This window comes from Giraffa tippelskirchi, chromosome 7, assembly GCF_054371585.1.
Source record: "Giraffa tippelskirchi isolate mGirTip1 chromosome 7, T2T-mGirTip1v1.2.pri, whole genome shotgun sequence".
Taxonomy (NCBI): Eukaryota; Metazoa; Chordata; class Mammalia; order Artiodactyla; family Giraffidae; genus Giraffa; species Giraffa tippelskirchi.
This window is the reverse complement of record NC_137281.1, coordinates 84,396,948-84,416,021: the sequence shown is the minus strand read 5'-3', so window position 1 is coordinate 84,416,021 and position 19,074 is coordinate 84,396,948.

Below are 19,074 nucleotides of genomic sequence, written 5' to 3'. Positions count from 1 at the left end.
AATAGAAATTAATTATTTATACTGAAAAACAGAGGAAGAAAATTGAAAACAAAAAACAACTAAGCAAAACAATTAGCAGAGACTCAGGGACCCATGGAAAAATACTACAAAGTTGAATTATTTGTGTTGTTAGATTCAGTAAAGAAAAAGGAGAAAGAGTGTTGAATGGAAACAAATATCTTAAGATATCTTGGTAGAAAAACATACCACCTTTCACAAAAGACATAAACATACAGACTAAGGAAGCTCAGTGAAATCCACACAGGATAAACTCAAAGAAACACACACATCATAGTCAAATTGATGAAAGCTAAAGACAAAGAAAACATCCTAAAAGCAACCAAAGACAAATGCATTTCACACAGGGAGACAATGATGCAAATGACTGTGCATTTCTCATAAAAAGAACATGGAAACTGGAAGGGAGTAGAATAACATTGTTAACATGTTGAAAGAAAGGACCTGCCAACTCAGAATTCTATATCCAGTGAAAATGGCTTTCAGGAATGAAGACCAAAAAAAGCCCTTCTCAGATAAAAGAAAAGTAAGAAAATTCATTACCACCAGGCCTGTTATGTAAGAAATGCTAAGGAAATTCTTCACACTAAAGGAAAATTATATCAGAGGAAAACCTGTAACAACAATAATGAAGAGCAACCAAGTTGGTCAATGTTTGGAAAATATGTTTTTAGAAATATATATAACAGTTAAAAAATTATAACATTGCCTGAAGGAGTTTTTAATATATGTAGATGTATCAATGGGCTTCCCTGATGGCTCAGCAGGTAAAGAATCCGCCTGCAATGAAGGAGACACAGGAGAGGTGGGTTTGATCGGTGGGTTGGGAAGATTCCCTGGAGTAGGAAATGGCAACCCACTGGGGTTGCAGAAAGTCAGACATAACTGAGCGACTAAGCACACACACACAGTGTATCAATAATACCATAACTAATATACGTGGAGGATGTCAAAAGTACTTATATGGTGATAAAGTTTCTATAATTCACCTGAAATTGTAGAACAGAATTCTACACATGCTGTGAAAGTATGTATATTTTAATTCCTAGAGAAACTACTAAAAAATTTTTTATAAGAGATGTAGTAAAAAAAAAAATCTCGATCAAAAATATAAAAATATTCAAGTAGTAAAAAAATGTAGAAAATGGAAAATGAAAATCAGAAGGAACAACTAGAAAATCGATAATAAAATGGTGATCTAGGTACAAATATATTACTAATTTAAATGGTATAACATACTAGTTATCTGTTGCTGTGAAACAAATGACCACAAATCTAGCTTAACACAAGTACCTCACAGTTTCTGCGGATCAGGAGTCCAGGCATGGTTTAGCTGGTTCTCTGCCTTAGGGTCTCTCATGAAGGTGTTGGCCAGGGCCAGGGTTTCATTTGAAGTCTTGACTGAAGCAGGATCAACCTCCAAACTCACTTACATGGTTAGTAAGATGATTCCCTTTCTTTCAGGCTGTTGGATCGAGGGCCTCAGTTCTTAGCTGGATGTTGACTGGTAGTTGTTCTCAGTTCCTTGTCATGTGAGCCTCCCCATCATGGAAACTTGCTTCATCAAAGCCAGCAAGAGAAGGATTCTATCAAGAGAATCTCCTAGAAATATGGAAGGTGGCCTAGGTAACATAACCAGAGATGTGACATCCCATCACTTTTGCCATATTCTATTGGTTAGAAACAACTTATGGGACCTGCCAACATTTGAGCAGATGTTATTAAGCAATAACATAAATTCAAAAAGCATCAATCATTGGGGACCACTTTAGAGTGTGTCCATCAGACCTATGAAATGAAAGACTGAAAAAAATGAATTTAAAAAAGACACTATTTGTTACTCTCTGATTACCTATATGGAAAAATTATATGAAAAAGGATGAATATGTATATATATATATATATATACACACATATACCTGAATCACTAACACAATATTGTAAATCAACTATATTCCAAGATAAAATTAAATTTAAGGGAAAAAAAAGGCACAACTACACTGCCTCAAAGAAATCTACTTTAAGTATGATATAGTTATATTCAAAATAAATATATGGAAAAAAGATAAACTGTGAAAACACTAATCAAAAGAAAACTGCAATGGCTATATTAGCATTAAAGTAGATTTCAGTTTGAGGAAAATTACCAGGTATAAAGAAGAGACGCTGCATAACGATAAAAGTGCCAATTCACAAAGACATAGCAATCCTAAATGTGTATGTACCCACAACAGAATCTCAGAACACAATAAAAACTGATAGAACCAAATGGATAAATGACAAATCCACAGAGCTGAAGACTTCAAAATTCCTCTGTCTGTAATTAATAGTTTAAGAAGATAGACAGTGGGTCTTCTTTGATAGCTCAGTGGTAAAGACTCTAAAGACTCTACCTGCTAATGCAGGGTTTGATCCATGGTCTAGGGAGATCCCATATGCCACTGAACAACTAAGCCTGTGCTCTAGAGCCCAGGAGTTGCAGCTACTGTGTGGACGCACCCTAGAGCCCAAGCTCCACAACCAGAGAAGCCTCTGAAATGAGAAGCCCATGCACCGCAACTAGAGAGTAGTCCCCACTCGCTGCAACTAGAGAAAGCCCAAGCAGCAACCATAAAACTACTAGAGAAGACCCAGAACAACCATAAATAAATAAAATTTTAAGAAAAATAAAGATAGACAGCAAAAATAAAACTGAGCAACACCATCAACCAACTGAATCTACTCAATATTTATAGACCCCTCCACCCAACAGCAGGATGAATATATATTTCTTTCAGGTACACATGGAACATTTGGGGACTCCTTTGTATAAAGCAGCCCTTCACTAATTGTACCAGAGAGATGGAGATGTGATGGATGGTGGGAGTACAGTAACAGAGAGGCATTTTCTTACTTCATAATCTAGCCTCTCAGAGGACATTGTGGGACCACTGGCAGTGCAAACTTTGATATGAAAAGGAAGTTCTCATTTTAATATGATTGCAAGTAGCTTAAAGTATTGAGAACAAATTCATTTGCATAGAATTGTTTAAACAAGTTATCTAGTGGGACCAGGGTGTCAAGTTTGTAAGTGTCTGGTTTTGAAACACGAAATCCAATATTTACTTCGGCTTTGAAATGCTTTTTTTAAAATGTGGTGGTGGTTTAGTACTAAGTTGTGCACAACTCTTGCGACCCCATGGAGGGCAACCCACCAGTTATCCCTGTCTGTGGGATTTCCCAGGCAAGAATAGTGGAGTGGGTTGCCATTTCCTTCTCCAGGGGATCTTCCCCACCCAGAGATCGGACCCTCGTTTTCTGAATTGCAGGCAGTCTTCTGCATTGCAGGTGGCTGAACCACCAGGTGGTTCATATTAATTACCTTTCAACTTCAGTTGTATTATTAATTGTACTATAACTTGTACTCTCATCCAATTTCTACACCTTTTTGTTCTACTTCTAAACTAGTTTGCCATTTGGATAAATAAGTATGATTAGGTATCAATTCAGGTGGCTCTGAGGCCATCAACATAGTTCTGAATTCATTCACTTTTGCATTGCCCATCAGTATCAAACTATGATTTAATCCAGAAATTCTTTGAAGAAAAAAAATATGAAAAGGTTTTTATTGGAGAGCTATTTTCAGATTACGGAAAGATGGTTCAGCAGTTCATGAGTCAACATATTTTCCGTAAAAGCAGCACCACCTTGGGACAGAATCCTCACAGATCTGGAGAAGTCATTTCTCTTTGAAAGTGTGTGCTGTTGTAGGTCTAGCTCCTCATTAATTACTTTTGATGAAGCAATTCAAACCTACGTGTTTTCCCCATGAAAAAAAGAGGTTCTCCTAAAATACCAGTGAGGTCAGAGCCTGGTCATGTAGTTTACTTCCACTGAGAGAATCTCTTCTCTAGATATTTGGGAGAATTTTTTTTATTTGCCAAGAACCTGCCTTGATTTGATTAAAATTTAGAAAACTCAACAGTGTAATTTTAATGCTGAGAGAAATCTGTAAATTAATGAACATTGTAGTTGTTCAGTCACTAAGTCGTGTCTGACACCTTGTGACCCCGTGGACTGCAACAGGCCAGATCCTCTGTCCTCCAATATCTCCCAGAGTTTGCTCAAACTTATGTCCATTGAGTCAGTAATGTTATCTAACCATCTTATCCTCTGCCACCCTCTTCTCTTGCCCTCAATCTTTCCCTGCATCAGGGTCTTTTCCAATGAGTCGGCTCTTCATATTAGGTGAAGAGTATTGGAGCTTTGGTTTCAGCATTAGTCCTTCCAATGAACATTCAGGGTTGATTTCCTTTAAGGCTGACTGGTTTTAATTGCTGAATTGGTAAAGAGTGTGCTTTGGATTTCATATACCTCTCACTCATCTATGAAAGCAAAATGTAAATAAGATATAATATATAATGACATTTATAACTTATCCATATCTTTTCTTCCTCAATAAATAGCTAATATTTTTAAAGTCATGATGCCAGATCTGGTTTAAACTGGCCAAAACTGGTTTTAATCCGAAATGGCAACACTATTGAAGTTAGAGTTGACTTGATCCAGTCTGAATCAAGCTACTTTAACAAATGTGACTTAAAGCTGGTTTAATTTAGCTAGAATCTGTTTGCTCTGCTAAAAATCATTTTTTACTGTTTTTCCTATATGAAGCAGTATCACCTGGCTGAATTCAGTTCCTCCTTCTGAACCACTGTGACCTAATTCATGTTGGTCTGACCCAGTAAGGACAAGTTAAAACCAGGCTCATCTGGCCTCAGTCAGTGTGAATTGCTCTGTATCTAATTTGTCCTAAGTCGGAATGTTTTATCCTGCTTGAGCTGGTTTTATCCAATTTGAACCAGGAATGTTGGATTTGACCCAGTTAGAACCATTTAAAAACTGATTTTGACCAATTTGGAATCAGTTTGCTACTTTGGTTACTACTGAGAACCAGTTGGTTGCTGTTCGAAATCCAACATTCAGAAATGGCTAAGCTAGTCAGAGCCTATTGTGAACCACACTGATTTAGATTGTCAGAACTCTTCAGACCGGTCGAAACACCAAAAAACAAAATGGAGATGGTAGGAGCCCAGGTTATACAAGTCAGGGAGTAAAAGAGGTGGGGGAGAAAATGGAAGACATTGAGTCTATACTCTTCTAGATGTAGATTAAAATGGAGACTCAGGGACAAGAAATGATTTTTTTAAATAAAATATGGATCAAGGTCCCAGAAGAGGTAAGAGGGCATAGACAAAGAGGCTGGGTTGGAAACAAAGTAGGGACAATAGTATATTATAGTTAAACTGGGGGGAGATGGGAATTTTATAGACATGATAACAGTTTTAATATCATATGAAGACAATTTTTATCATAGGATTGTGGCTTTGGTTAAGCAATTTATGTAACTGATTACATTCTTTTGACAATTCTATCAGTTTCCCAAAAGCTACAGTTTTCTACCTTGAGACATTTGGAGAGAGCTGCCCATCTGTGTCCTACCCTATACCTCACTGGGCCACAAGGAAGGATGCTAAAACAGGAGAAAGGCTAGAGGACTTCACCAGCCAAGGGAAGACAGGTTGCATGAGCTGACAATAGCTCCCTCAGGAGACCCTACCAAAAGGACTCACGTTCTGGACTGTAGCAAATCCCTGCTGTTATGTCAGGGCTGTGGCGAAGGTGATCATCACCAGTCCCTCAACAGAGGTGACCCTAGTGTCGTCATGTGCCTAAGACAACTCTGCTTTACATCTGAGTTCCCAATGTCATTATTAATTTTGGCCCCTATCTCTCCCAAAATTGCTCCAGTTTGGGCAATAAATTCTATGGTCAAGCAATCTGAGGCCCTGTCTCCTCCCATCCGTCTCTCTCTACTCCTCTCTCTCTTCTCTTCTATGGAGATTGCATTCATTCTCATAGCTTAAAATTCCCTCTGTCCAGAATTCTCATCTCCATCTTTTCCCCTCAGCTTTCCATTTTTAATCTCCACGGGGATATTAAAATAATAATACACTCGATGCTGGTGGAAATGACCCAGAACTGATAGCTGTTGTTTTGGCCTTATCCACCCTTGCCACCCAGAAACAAGTTGCTTGAGGACTTACTGAGCCCAGCCCCCACACTAAAAAGAAAGAGAGGAAATATTCGTTGCCACGTTGAAAAATAGAAGGGTATTTGCACGTGTTGCTAGGGTTCCTCTGGAAAGCATCCAAGAATCGTTCCAGAAATTCCACTTCCAGGTGTGTATTTCTTTAAGGAAACATTGTGCTGCTGAGAAGGAACACCCTGGAGGTGCCACACACTGTTGGCATTGCCATGGCAGATGGGCCTTCTGGTGGAATGGCAAAGGTGGAGACATGGGGGAAACACCACATGAATGGGCAGGGAGCACCCTCCACCCCCGAGGAAGTCGTAATCAGGTAGCTGACACGTCCAGAGTGTTCTCATTAAAGACTCCAACTTCTCAGGCTCCAGACCCCCAGCAAGGACATGCTGGAAGGAGAGATGCATTCCACTCCAGGATCGGTGAAGCACCCCACATTTCTGCTTGAGCCCTGAGCTCCTAGTCCAGCTCCCACTTAGTTTTGCACCACCGTAAACCCTTGAGAAGTCAGTAGAGTATTAATAGTATTTAAAATCATGAGACAAGGTAAGATCAGCTAAGAGTGAGGGGAGATAGAGAACAAGTCTGATGAAGGAGCCTAGAACACCTCAACATTTAGAAGGAAGGAAGAAGAGGCAAAGCCAGTAAGGGGCATAGAGGAGCAATCACTGAGTAAGTAAACCAGGAGAGGGACTTTCCTGGTGGTTCATCTGTTGAGAATCGGTCTTCCAATACAGGTGACATTGGTTCAATCCCTGATCAAGGAGCTAAGATCCCACATATGGAAGGGTAATTAAGCCCACACACCACAACTAGAGAAAAACATGTGCATTGCCACAAAGAGCTAGTGCAGCCAAAAATAAAAGAAAAAATTAAGCCAGGAGAGTGGGCTACCCCAAAATTCAAGAAAGAAAAGAGTTTTCAGAAGAAGGAAATGACCTACTATGTAAAATACTAATAAGAGGTCAAATGATATGAAGATAAGATTGACCAATGGATTTAGCAAGATGAGACTTGGTGCCTATTAGAATTCTGTCTTCAGTATTACTGTAGAGACAAAAATCTGACAGAAAAGAGTCAAAGAAAGAATAGGAAGAGGGAAAGGTAGAGTTAGGAGCAACAGTTGTTTTGGAGGAATTTTGCTATAAATAAAGCAAAATAAATAATAGATAAAGAACTGGAGGTCAAGAAGAGATTTATTTTTTAATATCAAAGGGACTTAAACATGTTGATATGTCAACAGGATAAAAATCACCAGAAATGGGAAAATTAATGATATAAGAGAAAGATGCAATGTCTTTGAATGGAAAGAAGAGATAGGACCCCATGAACAGGTGGTGGGTTTCCCTGGACAGAGGCAGAGGCAGGTCATCCTTCGCAGCAGAAAGAAATGTGGAGGATACAAATGCAGCTGCATGAAATATTTCTGTATGCTTAGGGAAATCGCTTTTTTTTCTTCTCTAGAAAATTTGCAAAAATTCAACCTAAGCACCTATTAAATGGCTCAGCTGGGGCTGGAGGTTTTGTGCTGCCTGCCAAGCAATGATTTGGGGTTCACAAGCAATCTCAAGAGAATAAAAGCAGGGGACCTGAGGTTACAGACCACATTGTTTTCCATTCTTTTAGGCCTTAATAAATGTTGGATTGGTTTGAATTATGAGAAACTAAAATATGCTTGTTGAAGATCTCCTTAAAAGATATTTACAGGTGGTGCTGAAAGCCATTGCTCTGGGGAATGAATATAGTCTCCACAGTTTTCTGAGCAGATCTGTCTGCAGATGGGCAATATGTAAGTATAGAACCCTCCACCAGTGAGAGCTGGGATTGGTCCACTGACTAGCCCTCTGTTCAACAATAGGCCATCCTCTTATTCTCACTTACTGATCCCCATGTTAGACTGTAAGCTCCCTGAGGGAAGAGGTTGTGTCGTAGGCATACTCTATGGTTTCCCCCAACCACCCTGGGTGCACAGCCAATGTGTGTCAACGAAAATGACCCGGTCTCTACTCACAGTTGTTAAAGATGGAGAGCAGACTCTAGATATGAAAGGAGACCTTCTTTACATCATGTTCCCTTAAAGGCTTTTGACCCCAAATATCTTAGTTAAAGAGACTTTCGAAGTTAACAATGAGGAAAAACTTCCAGATAGGAAAGTCTGAAGTTCTAGTATACTCCTCTGCTCATCCAGCATTTCCTGCCATCATAAATGTGAGATTTTTCTATTTTCCTACTAAGCTTGTAATGTTGGAAGGATGAGGAGCACATTATCCAAAAGTCTTAACTCTCAGTTTGCCCATCATGCAGAAACAGAACACATTGACTGGTTTCTCTTTTTGGATCTGAAGCCACTTGTAACAATCCATCTATAGCAACCCATGAAGGTCCACCCTGGGTTAATAATCATAAGTGGTCCCTCGATCCTATTCCACTGTTCAGTGAGGGTGATAAGACTTCAATCAGAAAAAAAGTCCTTGAGGTTTCCCGGCCCTTCATCCATGGACATTTTCTCTTTCTTTCTCCTACCCTTGGATCCTGTGGCCATCTAGATACTTCTGTTCCTTTATTTCTCTCACTTCCACTGATAAAGAATCTACCTGCAATGCAGGAGACCTGGGTTCGATCCCTGGGTTGGGAAGATCCCCTGGAGAGGGGAAAGGCTACCCACTCCAGTATTCTGGCCTGGAGAATTCCATGGACTGTATAGTCCATGGGGTCACAAAGAGTCGGTCACAACTGAGTGCTTTCACTTTCCACACCCAGGAGTCCTACTTTTCTTTGGCCTTCTAGGGGGGCTGCCGGACCTATGGACTATTTTCTTCCAAAGCTAATCAGGACTAGGCAATTTAGAAAACCAGCCCTTAGAGTCAAATATCTATGAGATAAACACATCTTCCAGACTTTCAAGATGGGCCTCCTCTCAGCATGCTTCCTGTGTACTTCCCAAGGCCCTTTCTCATATTTTCACAGATATAAGCTATGTCTGCAGAAGGAAATAATGCTAGCGAAATAGACTCGTCCTGCCAGGAAAGCCTCCATATCTGAGTGGCTATCTGGGACACTACTGGATACATGGCAAGTTTCTTTCTAAGACCCTGAACAGCACATACAAGCTGACAACTTGTTTTTTTTTCCCTGTGGGTTGTTCCAGAAATGATACCAGGCTTCAAAGTAATTCTGCACACAAGGTGTAACTGCAGATGGAGGAAGGAACCATGAGGGAGGCGTACTGCTGAACTTGGATCAGTTTGTCCTTTGAGAGCCAAATCAACACATGAGGTTATGGACAGACGTAGCCACCTTACAGAAGCTAACGCCCACAGGCCGGAGCACAACTGTTAATTAACCGATTGCATCAGCATAACTAAAGAAAGAGTATGTGGAAACCAGGTGAAAGTAGGTCAGCTTGGAATCAGAAGAAAACCTCAGTCAGAAAGGAGTGTGGGAGAAGCCCATCTACGCCCTGCTGAAGGGGCCTGTCCTGAGCTGGACTTGTAGGTCAGCTCATCACCATCACTCTCCTGCCGGCTTAAGAGCTGAACTGCCAACACCCATGGAGTTCTGAGCATCAACCACTGATAAATCCCAGCACTCCTTCCTTGTCTCTGCCCTGACCTGCTCCATGATAGGAAAGTAGAGACTGAGCATGGCACACGTAAGGGGGTAGGGGCTGGTATGGGGAATCAGTTACTCCTGGGGACAGGGTGTGGGACAGGAACAGAAGGGGTCCCCAAGAATAGGTCAACAGAATTATCCAGACTGGTATTAACATCTTTTTTAACCTCACCCAGTTAAAGAATTTTTTGAATTCTTCAGAGGAACTGGTCATTAACTTTAGAACCCAGCCTTAAAGTATGTATGGTTTAGTGTTGTGTTGGGGTCCCCAGGACCACCTCCAGGTTCTGTGATTTGCGAGGACTCACAGGAGTCAGCATATGGTCATGCTCATGGCTGTGATATATTACGGTGAAAGGATACAGACCCAAATCAGCCAAAGGGAAAAGGCATGTGAGAAGTCCAAAGGCAACCAGGTGCAAACTTCCAAGAGTCCTCTCCCAGTGGAGTCACACAGGACAAGCTTAATTCCTCCAGCAACAAGTTGTAATAACACATATGAAGTGCTGTCTATCAGAGAAGCTCATTAGAAACTTAGTGTCAAAGGCTATTGGGGAGGCTGATCATATAGACACCCTATTGTATCAACACTCCAGGCTCCCAGAAGGAAAACAGGTGTTCAGCATAACCACATGATGTTGGGTTGGCCAAAATGTTTGTTTGGGTTTTTCTTATTTTACTGGAAAACCCGAATGAATGATTTGGCCAACCCAATTCAAACAGGGTAGGCACAGTGAGCTACCTTATCAATTAGGGAAGTTTTAGATCAGAGTCAGGAACTGTTTACTGGACAATCCCCACACACCTGCCAAGGGCTACCATGACAAGCAAGCCTGTCTAAGGACAGCAGTCTCAGGCTTGTTATGGTTAACCCTTATGTACAGGTGTATATAATTAAACTTACATTATCTATAGCATAACAGAAAGATTTTACTCAGAAGTATAGGTTCAAACACTTTTGCTATCTTCTTAAAGTATTAAGACAAAGCACTTCTCCAGATGTTGCTGTGGATCTAGTTTTCTACCAGTAGGATCCCATATGCTGCTGCCAATCAAGAATCTAGTGCTCCAAGCTGGCAAAACAGAACCTAAGCCATTCCCCACCCACTTCCACCCCTGCCTTCCACCACCACCATGCACTGACCCCCATCCTGAATTGGACTTTAAAGCAGCCCACTTGACCTGGAGTGCTAAATATTGTTCGCAAAATGTTCCTTTCTCATCCTTCCCCAAACCAAAACTGACCAGCATGGTGGTCCCAAGTTCTAGTTCTGAGACCTGGAAGGATCACACCCCTCATGCTGAAGAACTATTTCCTGAAGCTTAGGGAGAAATGCCTCTTTCTGATCCATATAAAGTCCCCTTCACACGACTTCCTCCATTCTCCATGTTCCAGTCTCGATCCCACCTCCTTCTACCACTGCGATGTTATTGACTTATTTTCACTTGTCTGAAGCAAGTTGTTACTCTGACTTGGGCTAGGTCACAGTGAAATTTTCTTTAGACAGTTTCTCAAATATCTTGTGGTAAATGAACTCAGCTACCGTAAAATCAACCTTGAATCTAGGCAATGGTAATGACTCAGTTGCTCTTAGACTCATGGAAATCCTAATCCCCAGCTCCATTTCACACAGTAATGACTTTTCCCAGTTTATTTTTCTTTTATTTTTTTCAAAGGACAGAGTTTAGGGAAGTACTGAGGGGAGATTAACCCTCTTGAGTCTACCTAGCTCAGTCAGTCCATTCATGGAAGCCAGATTTGGGTGCCCCTCCACATCTAGAACATTACCCCAGTAGAAATTCCCCTTCTGTTTTTACTTTTTTCCTCCAAATTTAGAATCTGGGCTGTCTGTGTCGGGGGCTGGGGGTGTTTCAGGACAAATGACATCATTTAGACCCATAGAAACAGATGTTCAGACTTTCTGTGCTCCATGAACTCAGCTTCGTGCCATCTACTGGAATGGAAACTGGCCAGGCCATCCGGAGGGAGTTTCTAAGATGAGTGGGCAGGACTTCACTGCTTTCCTTTCATTAAAACAGGAAGGGCCTGGGCTGGAATATGTTAGTGAGGACATCCAGAAATGGGCATGGAAAGCCAGTGCTCAAACCCACAGTAGGTAAAGACTCCAGTCCACTGAGCAGATTTGCAAGTGAGATGGTGAAATAATTTTTCCGCTCCACTTCCCCCCACCCCTACCTCCAGAAAGGCACAGGATATTTTTAGCAGAAAAAATAAATGCCCCATAAAAATGAACATAAAAATACCATACAGGGGACAGAGTACCCTCCTATCAGTTTCCAAGAGATCCCTGGAATGACCATGAAATTAGCCAGGCTTCAAAGCCAGGATTGGCACTACACTTGCAAGTTCTTCTGCCAGAAACACTTTCCTCCCAGATATCCTCACAGTTCACCCTTCAATTTCTTCAGGTCTCAATTCAAATGCTACTTTCTTGGCCATTTCTTCTAAAAATATCACCAGCCTGACATTTTGGTATTCTTTTCTTTCCTTTGTTTCTCTCCCTGATGCTTATCACTCATTATCCTACTCTAGAGGAAACATATTCATCATGTTTATCTGCTTCTCCACTAGAAGACAAGTTCCATAATTACACAGATCTTTGTCTCTTTTTGTTCACTTTTGCTGCTGTGTCTCTAGTGGTAATCTTTTATAGAATCAATAGAATGAAGAATGATGAGACTATAGGCTAAAAATCAATCATCTCTCCTAAGTTCCCTGTTGTTAAGGTTGACACCACTACTTGTCACATCTGCCAACTCATGGGAGCTCTCCTGAGCTGCTCACACCTAACCAGACACTCAGTTGTACTGTTTCTCCCCCCAGCATGGATCTTAACTTCTGAACATTAATTCAGCTTCTGCTTAGTTTAGAAAACCATGACAGACCTCTCAAAATGATACAGGGCAAGTGGCTTTGACAAAATCCTGGCCTCTGCTTCCTCATTTGTAAAGTGGGTGTAGTAATACCCCTTTTCATGAGGTGGTTGGGAGGAGTTCAGGTAACCCATCTATTGCATTTCTCTTGGTTGTGTGCATGCTAAGTTGCTTCAGTTGTGTCCAGCTCTTTGCGACCCTAAAGACTGCAGCCCACCAGGCTCCTCTGTCCATGAGATTCTCCATGCAAGAGTACTGGAGTGGGTTACCATGCCCTTTTCCAGGGGATCTTCCTGACCCAGGCATCGAACTCGCATCTCTTATATCTGCTTTGGCAGGCGGGTTCTTTACCACTAGTGTCACGTGGGAAGCCCATTTCTCCTGGTGCCTGATACAAAAGTTAATGCTGCTTCCCTTCCCTACTGTGGGTGTGCCATTCCAGTGTCTCTAAAGGCAACCAGATATTTTTGAAAGCTCTCCCTTCAGTCCTTTCACCGAGCAATCACCTTGTCCACTACCACACGATTTCTTCTGTTATTCTCTGGTTCAAAAATCCACATGTTCCTTCCAAAGAGGAAACCTTTCATTGAACCCAACTGCACAGAGTCAAATACAATCAAACCATGTGAATTCAAGTGGCCAGGACAAACAAGGCAATTTCCTAGACAGAGGAGCTCAGGAAACACTCCAGTGAAGATGAGGGCTCCCGCCCACCACAAAGCACGTGGTCAGTTCATCAGCTGAGGTCTCTGAACCCCCTGTAAACCTCCAAGCCCCATGTGCTCTTCCTTGTCTCTGAGATGTCCTGAAAACTGCCCCAGAACCTAGGAGGCAACTGCCTCCCCGCTTCAGGACCCTGCAAATAATACCACACTCTTCAGGACCCTTAAGGCAGGCTCTCCTTTAAAAAACGCACTGAGCCTCCTCCTAAAAGTGGCTTAGCTGCCCCTCTCCTATGTTCCCACCACCTTATCTGCTCACCACACGATGGCATGGACCATACTAAATGGCATCTGCTCCCCAGCCTAGGTTGTGAGCCCTGGTGGGTAGGGACAGTGTCCTATCCATCTACGTGAACGCAGTACCTAAGACAATATTTGGCACATCGTAGGTGCTGAATAAATGCTTTTTGAATAATTAAGTGAGTCAGTGAAAGAATGGATGATTCAATTCTTCCTCAAGTGAATGAAGAATGCAACACTCCCCTCAGTGGAGGTGTGTGAAGGCATGAAGAGGCTGGAAAAACATGCCTCTTAGGAACAGACCCAAGACAGCACCCACCCCACAAGTCTCCTCTCCCAAGTCATCTCTTCCCCCTGCACACACTTGTTCTCCCTGATCTGCCTCACCCACCCCGGAGGCTTCCATTCCCATCTGGGTGTCATTGACTCCCAAAGCAATGGTCCCAAATTCTGTGCCAAGCTTTGCTTGCCTGTGGCTTTTCCATTTTAATTTTTGCAGCCACTGCTTCCTCCATGAGAGATCTCTTGTATCTCTGGTTTTTGGAGAGTGCGTGCATTCTGGGAACAAGCGCCTCTTCGTGTACGGACTGCATTCTGAACCTCCACCAACTGAAAGGCAAATCCAGCCACGTCAGATTCTAGAAGAATTTTAGCAGGTTTGGTGAAGGTAAAGGCATCCTCTATTTCTATGGGGATGTGCTATTCCACAGTGACAGAGGACAGAGGAGCAAAATTAAAGTTACTTGCCTTGAAATGTAGTAGAAAATGTAAAAACCCAAAGCCTAGATGTGTAGGGCAGGAGTGGGAACTTCTGGCTTCCAGATCTTGGCTCAGTTTTCTTCCAATCTTTGGCAAACACAACAAGTCATGGTTATATTAACCAAGAATGATGCTTATCAGTTGGTTACCACCCAGTCTGGAAATTATCCAGAGCCAATTGGAAGGCATTTGGGTGGTGATACATTTTACAAGCACGTTCTCATTGTCCTACTTCATTTCAGAATTCATTTTGGCTTCTCACCTTTCAACTCAATCCTCTTTTTCTCCAGAACCTGTGCTAAGTTTTAAAGGAAGTCTTTTGCTTTCTGCTCTTGTTTTATATTGTTGACTGAAGCCATAAAATCACTGGATGTGAGAGCTGGAAAGACCCTGAGAGATTATCTGGTCTACCTCCCTCCTTTTTATGGGTGAGGAAACTGTCAGAGGTGACTTTAACTTTGAATTTTATGAGGCCTATTTGTGTTGACAACGTGATGGATTGCTCTGCTTCTGAGACTGAAGATTTGCAAGGAAAAATATTAAAAAATGTCAGTGCTCTTCCCGATGGAAGGAAGCATGGGGTAACAGCTCTCACTGCTGTAATTTTTCCTACGCCACACCCTCTGCAGATATAATGTAAGATCTCTCTACCTGGGGTAAGCCAACTACAGTTGGAATGGATGTAGAAGCTGCTACTCTTCTTGGAGAGAAAATTATTGCATGCTAAGAGGTCACTCCCTCTCCCCAGGGTGATTCAGACTGACATAAAGGGCTGAAGACCTCTGAGGCAATAAGATGTCCAGTTGGCTGCACCCGCTATTCCCAAAGAGGGTTTCTCTTAGGGATTCTGGCTGTTCAGACCTCTTTAAATGAGTCTGCTCCTGTGCTCTACAGTTGTTAAGCCTCCACTCCCCATTGAGCAGGGAGGCCACAGAAGGCTTCCTGGCAGTGAGGCACAGCTTGGTTTAGGTGCAGTATACATCATAGGCTATGGTGTGTGACATCAGAGAGCTGAATCTTGGAATCATCCTGGAAAAAGGCAGAGTTCAGAGTTAGAAAAGCAAAAGCAAAATCTGTTCACAGAGGCAGTGAAAAACAGCTGGAATGGAGAACTGGTTTCATGTCAACTCTGATTGGTAGTGCCTGCTTGGAGTACCTTATTGAGAAGGGTTGGGAGGCTGTGAGTCAGTTCAAAGGAGCACTATTATAGATTAGTGGTGCCTGCCCAGGATGGGGAGAAATAACAACCATATTAGACCTTTTCTTTATAGATTTAATTTTATGTAAGAATGATGTATATACAGTTTAAAAAGTCAAATAGTACTTTCAAAGTTTGGCTTCTCTGGTGACTCAGTGGTAAAGAACCTGCTTGGCAATGCAGGAGACGTGGGCTCAGTCCCTGGGTTAGGAAGATCTCCTGGGGTAGGAAATGGCAACCCACTTCAGTATTCTTGCCTGGAAAATCCCATGGACAGAGGAGTCTGAAGAGCTACAGTCACTGGGGTCGCAAAAGAGTCAGACATGACTAAGTGACTAAAGAACAACTTCCAAGGTTTATAATGTAAAACAGGAGTCCTCTTCCTACAGTCTTGCCAGCAGGCTCCCTGTCCTCACTGAAGAAACCACCTTAACAATAAACTTGGATTAGAGGGTTCTCTGGAAATATTAAAGAATGAGATTATTATGAGAAAAATTATAGATGATTTGAGAGTAAAAGCAAGAAGCTATTGGCTGTAGATAGGGTGTTGTTCAGTCGCTAAGTTGTATCCAAGCTTTGTGACCCCATGGACTGCAGTATGCCAGGCTTCCCTGTCCTTCACTATCTCCCAGAGTTTGTTCAAACTCATGTTCATTGAGTCAATGATGCCATCCAACCATCTCATCCTCTGTTGTCCCCTTCTCCTCCTGCCCTCAATCTTTCCCAGCATCAGGGTCTTTTCCAGCGAGTCGGCTCTTTGATTCAGGTGACCAAAGTATTGGAGCTTCAGTTTCAGCATCAGTCCTTCCAGTGAATATTCAGGGTTGATTTCCTTTAGGATGAACTGGTTTGATCTCCTTGTTGTCCAGGGGACTCAAGAGTCTTCTCCAGCAGCACAGTATACAAGCATCAATTCTTTGGCGTTCAGCCTTCTTTATGGTCCAACTCTCACATCTGTATATGACTACTGGAAAAACCATAGCTTTGACAATATGGACCTTTGTCAGCAAAGTGATGTCTCTGCTTTTTAATATAGAGATAATACAGGTTATCTGCGTATCTGAGGTTATTGATATTTCTCTGGGCAATCTTGATTCCAGCTTGGGCTTCTGCAAATAAGCTAAATAAACAAGATGACAACATACAGCCTTGACGTACTCCTTTCCCAATTTGGAACCAGTCTGTTGTTCCATGTCCAGTTCTAACTGTTGCTTCTTGACCTGCATACAGATTTCTCAGGAGACAGGTAAGGTTGTCCGGTATTCCTATCTCTTGAAGAATTTCCCACAGTTTGTTGTGACCGACACAGTCAAAGGCTTTGGCATAATCAATAAGTGAAGAAGAACTGAAGAGCCTCCTGATGAAAGTGAAAGAGGAGAGTGAAAAAGTTGGCTTAAAACTCAACATTCAAAAAACTAAGATCATGGCATCTGGTCCCATCACTCAATGGCAAATAGATGGAGAAACAGTGGAAACAGTGACAGACTTTATTTTCTTGGGCTCCAAAATCACTGCAGATGATTACTGTAGCCATGAAATTAAAATACACTTGCTCCTTGGAAGAAAAGCTATGACCAACCTAGATAGTATATTAAAAAGCTGAGACATTACTTTGCAAACAGAGGTCCGTCTAGTCAAACCTATGGTTTTTCCAATAGTTATGTATGGATGTGAGAGTTGGACTATAGGGAAGACTGAGCACCAAAAAATTGATGCTTTTGAACTGTGGTGTTGGAGAAGATTCTTGAGAATCCCTTGGACAGCAAGGAGATCCAACCAGTCCATCCTAAAGGACATCAGTCCTGAATATTCATTGGAAGGACTGATGCTGAAGCTGAAACTCCAATACTTTGGCCACCTGATACAAAGAACTGACTCATTGGAAAAGAGCCTGATGCTGGGAAAGGTTGAAGGCAGGGGGAGAAGGGGATGACAGAGGATGAGATGGTTGGATGGCATCACTGATCTGATGAATGTGAATTTGAGCAAGCTCCAGGAGTTGGTGATGGACAGAGAAGCCTGGTGTGCTGCAGTCCATGGGGTCACTAAGAGTTGGAGATGACTGAGTGACTGAACTAAACTGAACTAAACTGAACTGATACAGGTTATCTATTTCCTCTTGAAGGAGCTTTGGAAGCTTGTGTCTTTCAAAGAATTGATCCATTTCATTTAAGTTGCTAAATTTATGTGCGTAGAGTTTCATTATATGCTCTTATTACCCTTTAAATGTCTGTTGAAACTGTGATTACAGTTCCTTCCCCCAGTGTCTTCTTTTTGTCTTAATCAATCTGACTAGAGATCCATCGATTTTATTGATTTAAAAAAAAAAAAAGAAGTGTTTGATTTCATTGGTTTTCTCTTTAGTTTTGAATTATTCTATTTTTGTCTACCTTTTTAAGGTGGTCATTAATTGAGACCTTCCCAAGAAATTCCCTCTAAGAACTAATTTACTAGCTTCCTATTATATTTGATATGTTGTGTTTTCATTTCATTTAGTTTAAAATGCTTTCTGATTTTATTTATGATGTCTTCTTTGATCCATGGGCTATTTAGAAGCATGCTAGTTCCCAAACAGTTGGAGATTTTTCAAGTATTTTTCTCTTGTTTTCTAATTTAATTCCATTGTAGTCAGAGAACATATTTTGAATGAGTTGAATTGTTTTCAATTTATTGAGGTTTGTTTTACATTCCAGAATATTGTTTTAGTCAATATTCCCTAGGCACTTGAAAAGAATGTGTATTATGTAGTTATTGAGTGGAGTATTCCGTAAATATAAATATGGTTTACCTTTTTGGTTATATTGTGTTTTTCAAGTTTTCTATGTCCAAACAGATTTTCTACTTGATCTATAAATTATTAAAAGAGGATGTTGAAATCTCTGATTATGATTGTAAATTTGCCAACTTCTCCTTTCAGGTCCATTAGCTTGTTCCTTGATTTATTTTGATGCTCTGTTACTTGGTACAAAAACACTGTTATGTCCTTTGGTGAAATGACCCTTTAATTATTATGAAATGAACTTCTTTATCCCTGTTAAGATTATTTGCAATGAATTCTACTTTGTTTGGTATTAGTATAGCCCCTCCAGCTTTATTTTGACCAAGGTTAACTTGGTACATCTTTTCCTCTTTTATTTTTTTTTAATCTATTGTGTCTTTTGATTCCCAGGTGGCGCTAGTGGTAAAGAACCTGCCTGCCAATACAGGAGACATAAAGAGACATGGGTTCAATCCCTGAGTCAGGAAGATCCCCTGGAGAAGGAAATAGCAATCCTCTCCAGTATTCTTGCCTGGAGAAGCCCATGGACAGAGGAGTCTGGCAGGCTACAGTTCATAGGGTCGCAAAGAGTCGGACATGACTGAAGCGACTTATAATGCGTGTGTGCACTGTGTCTTTATATTTAACATAGATTGCTTGCAGGCAGCATATAGTTAGGTGTTACTTTATTATCCAGTCTGACAGTCTCTGGCTTTTAACTTGGTGTTTCCACCATTTGTACTTTATACAATAAGTCATATGCTTCTACCTCACTGTTTGACTTCTA